Raw genomic sequence first — 5,362 nt, forward strand, 5'->3', positions numbered from 1 at the left:
TGATACTTACTCCAATTCACTGATTCAAAACAATTGACTCGCAATGGTTTCCAAGCTTCATGAAGCAGTATTTCAAAAGCGCTCATCACTATGTGCAAGAGTGCAACAGATGTCAAGATTCTGAAATGCTCACAATCTTTTAAGCTAAAAGTAGAAAGCCTTTTAGATAAATAGTTTAACGCTAAAGCTATAACGCTAAAGCTATATTGTCCGAATTTTTTTTCATAGTTATTTATTTGGAAATTTCGGGACATTGTAGATGGAGCAAAAAAAAATAAATGGATAAATGTCTTTGAAACAAAACAGCATATTGAATTGTACTAACTGAAAAAAGAATGCATTGCATTAACAGTGCTTGCATTTTTTTGCATTCTATTTCCAGGGCTTGCATTTTTAGGGGGGTTGAAATTTAACATAGTTGTTTATTTAAGCTGTGAATATTCAATTCGAAACATTTCACACACATTTTCATAACTAAAAATTAATTAATTCATATTCACCTTCCAGAGCTCACTTCAGAAATATTCAATCTGTTTAAAAATGCAATGTATAATATTTGACAGGCAATTTTCAGTCCATTTTATTTCACTTTACAAATTTGCTTCCACAAATTCAGTGGTTCAAATTCGGCAGAAAATTCTGCCGGGAACTGCAGGAATTGCAGTAGAGAACCGATGCATGATCTGCATCTGCTATTAGTCGCTCACCGTTAGGTGGTGCAAGCGGGTGTTTATGGAGACCAAAGCAACAGGTAGAGCAAGTCATTAATTTACAAAAACTGATTTGCAGAAATAGAGCAAGCGGTAGAAGTTGATTATCAGGGCCAGTATGTATATGCGGAAAAGCTGATTAAGACTCAAAAGCTGTGTTTACGTTTAATTCAGCATCTTCGCTGTTGCTTGTTTCCCTGTGTAGCCACATATAAGCAGCTTTCTCCACCAAAGGAGATTATAATGCTATTTTACCCAACGCTGATATACAGAATCAACATTACATCTAAGACATATATTGTTTTCAGTTGCTTAGTTTCCTTAACTTTAAATCATGGCTTGTGTGATGCTGAGTTGTAATACTGGGGTTTCCCTCTTACTTCACACTCCAGGATTCCCCAATGCCTCAATTAACTAATACAGTGACATAAACAAGACCTCAGATCTCAGTATACACCTTATTGATGATGCAGACTATATAAAAGCAAGCAGATTAAACTAGAATACTGCACGTTAAACATTTCCCATAAAGAAAACACTTAACATGGTCTATTGTCTCATAATAAATGACCAAATTCAGTGTCTAATTAATAAAATATACTATGTACAAATAAGCAGATGAGTCCAGAATATTAACACAAACCACAAAGTTTCACCTAAGCCTTTTTTCCCCATAGAAAACGTGGTAAAGTTAGTTTTAGGTTTGATATTCGCTGCATATTCGCTTAGGCTGCTTTAAGGACCGTCTGCAAATTTACCTCACAGTACAAAACGAACTCCAATAATTTAATGTTTAGAGAGCTATAGTCCATTTCTAGAGGGCATTCTGACTAAATATATATTGGCAATATCTCATTTTAGACGATACTACCCCTAAGTATGTACAGTACACAAATATTTTTAAGAAAACAATTACAGTAATTCACCAAAATGGGTTTTTTCAAGTTCCAAATACTGTTGTATATTCCTAGTGACCAGACTGACTTACTACAGCAGAATGTTTTCCAATATCTTCCTTACTGTACATGTAGGGGTAGTAAAAATGAATGTGCTTAAAATGCATGTCTATATGGGTAGAGAAAAAAGACACCCCTTAAAAATGTGGGTGGTATTTGTGCCTTAAAAACATTAATTATGTTATATATATTGGTGTAAATTCATCATCTTCATTTTCATTCATCAGATCACTACGAGTGGAAAAGAATGCTTTGTTGCTGTTATGCTTGCCGCCTGAAGAGGGCGCTTAATGCTATTGTTTCAAGGTAATGCAGTGGGCGAGTCAGAATCAATTAAACATGGCCGAAGACTGCATCCAGTATGCCGCTGTCTTACAGCATCTCTTTTCATTATTCTACAGTGCTGGCCAGAGTGGTACATCTAATTTACTCAGACTTCCCAGACTTGAGGCGGTTAACAACTGTACAGTATATAATTATTCTAAGAAAAATTACCGAAAGTCACCTAAACTACCCATGAGAGTGAACCGAGGACAGAACCATGACTTGGGCGAAGCGCTATAAAAGCCATCAAGGAAGCACAGAGAATTGGGAAAAGAGACAGACAGACATTTACTTTTCTCTCCCCCACATGGACCTTCTCTGCAGCCCCAGACAATTGTTGCCAGTTATGGCGTTTGGTGTAAACTTACTGGCTCTGTGTCAAATGGTGAAAATTGTGATAATGTGCTAGTCAGTATTGTTGTTTTGTGCTTCTGTTTTATCCCAATTTTGAATATTGCTGAAACTACTTGATAGTTTTTTTTTCTCTTTTGTGCTAACTCATAGGGAGGAGGGTGCCATTTTCTTTTGTTTATCCTTTTTCTCCTGTTTTTGGGTAAGTTAGGGAGTTAAGGAAGTATTGTTTTCTTTTTATTTTATTTTTGTTATAAGTTAAATCTAAAATTTGAGGTAGATTCTGTTTTGTTTGTTATTTTGGTCTTGCTCACTCCTGAAGCCTTTTGTGTTCTTGTTACCATTTGTTTTAATTTATTAAAACTAAATTGGAAGCTGATTCTGGTGGTTGGGGTTGCCTGTGTTCCTTAGTGCTAGGGCTGGGAATGAGAGGCTCCATGTGGTCTTTCCTCTCATCTTGTTGTATTTAACCCTCGGTTCCCTAGACTCCTACTTTGAAAGGAGGGGGAACGTAACAATACACCCATCCTTTCCTTGGAAAGGGGCCAAGACACTGACACCCGGTCACATAACCAGGCAAAAAAATGGGGAACTCCATTCAGATAAGGGGAACATCCAAACCAAATTTAAGAACACAGCTATGCTATGTGAGCGGTACTAGCCTGGATACACAAGACCACTGAAAAGGCAAACTAGAAAACCTTTATGTAGCCAAGTGGAGAAAATTAACAAAACTTAACGTTGAGCTTAAATTGGGCGTGGGTCCTTTAAGATACTGGGTTTGCAACACTTGCTTTACGGCACTCCAGCATGTAATACATGTGCGTGGATTTCATTATGAGCAGAGCAACAGACGCAAACTAGTGCTCTAGGTTTGGTGCCATTATTCTGAATTTGGCGAGGACGTTTATGGATTGCATGTGTGAGGTGGATCAGGTTTGATCATGTTTTGGGACACGTGCAAGGACTGGCCTCTACCGTATTTAATTTAATTTTACTCAATTTAATTTCAGTCTAGTGCAATTCAGAGACTGAATCTTCCGATATCTGAACACTGAATTTGTATGAAGGTTGTGACCCTTCCAGTACTGAATTGATCAGATTTTGAAATCAGTGCTTAATCTCTTGTTTTGTCAAATAAGCAAAACAGTTGTGGAATTTATGCTGGTCAGACAAAGACTGATCATAAAAAAGAATGCAACAAAGATTATTCAGTTATTTTATCACTTTATCTCATGCTTTCTGCTCTTTCTGTATCTGCATTTCTTGTAAAAATATAAGAGTTAACTTGCCAAGGTGTTAATTGCTTTGAATATCAGACCAAAACCTGGCACGTCCTGACAGAGAGAGATAGTGAAAGACTGGATCTTAAACATTTGATTAACTGACTTTTCACATGATGTATTACACTGATACAATTATCATTCAGCCATAACATTTACTTTAAAAGAATGCCAAAGACTCTAAGTGGGACACTATACCAGCCCGGGTTGTCTCAGCAGCTACTTTTACAACATCATCAGCCTCACAATTCTGAAATAAATAGTATCTGCAGAATAAACAAACTTAAATGAAATGTACACGGTCTCCAATGTGTGCATGTTATCACATTGTCATCACTTGAATGTGAGCCATCACAGGACTTTACACACAAGACAAGCTCTGCTGTGACAGCTCTTTCATATTCTCAACAAACAAAAAGTATATTTTCATAATCCTATATTTATTTACCACATGTCCCATCAGTAAAAACATTATTTTATGCTTTACACTGAGTTTCTGAATCTAATATCTTAATGTGGTTTGGTATCTACGTGAAAATTGATTCTTTATTAAATAAACAAATTGATAAATATTAAATCTTAATACTCTAAACAACAGCCGCTGGCTTACATTGTTCATGTTAGCGAGTGTCTAAACGAGTAAACATGCAAAAATAAAACGATAAACCTTTATTTGGCTAGTTAACGGAATTAAACGATCAACTACACATACCTCTGCTGAATCATCACTTGAACGGTGGTCTCGCGCTGATGACGTCAGCATCCAGGTAGGCACGCCCAGAGCACGCGAGTCATACGCCCACAGTGGGTTATGATTGGTCGACTGACAGGCTCAAATCTGATTGGCTAAAGAGTACAAGTGCTGCCAGGAAAGCCTAAAAAATAAGCACACAGAAATCCAAGGATTCACATTCACAGCCCATGATAAACTCGTGAATTTTAAACATTCAAAAATTTTCTACACAGTTGTACATCTGTGATTTGTGTTTTGCATTTGTAAAAGGTATTTTGTAAATAAATATTTTTTTTTCGTGCACGTGAATTATTTCTCATGCATGTGAATTGAGTTACGCATGTGTGAATTATTATTGAAATTCTAGCACCATAATTATGCAGAAATTATTTGGACAAGATCATGTGGACTCACACAGATATCAAGATTCAGCGTATGAACTTCAACAATGGTGACAATCAACGAAAAGCTTGTTTTGTGATGTTCAGAGTTGATCTGAATATTTTGTTGACTGTACTTGTTGACATTGTTGTCGGGGGACCTGATCACTCACTTCAGGATGCGCAGACGGGGGAAGCGAGCCGGTGCGCTCGTGAAGCTCAGGCAGCGCGGATTCAGAACGCCGTTGCCAAGCATCCATCTGGCAAATCTCCGCTCTCTACCCAACAAAACGGACGAACTTCTTCTGCTCTCCCAGACAAATAAGGATTTTTCAAACTCTGCTGCTCTGTGTTTCACGGAAACCTGGCTGAAAGACGCCATTCCGGACAGCGCGTTGAGTCTCCCGGGCTTTCAGCTGTTCAGAGCGGACCGCGACGCAGAATCAACGGGGAAATCGTGCGGCGGCGGGACATGCTTTTACATCAATGAGAGGGGGTGTACAGATGTAACTCTGTTAAAGAAGATGTGCAGTTCAGATCTAGAAGTGCTCTTCATTAATTGCAAGCCGTTCTATTCGCCGCGGGAGTTTTGCTCTTTCATTCTCGTAAGTGTGTACATTCCTCC

The sequence above is a fragment of the Sinocyclocheilus grahami genome, unplaced genomic scaffold (genome assembly GCF_001515645.1).
Source record: "Sinocyclocheilus grahami isolate Dianchi unplaced genomic scaffold, SAMN03320097.WGS_v1.1 scaffold369.1, whole genome shotgun sequence".
NCBI lineage: Eukaryota > Metazoa > Chordata > Actinopteri > Cypriniformes > Cyprinidae > Sinocyclocheilus > Sinocyclocheilus grahami.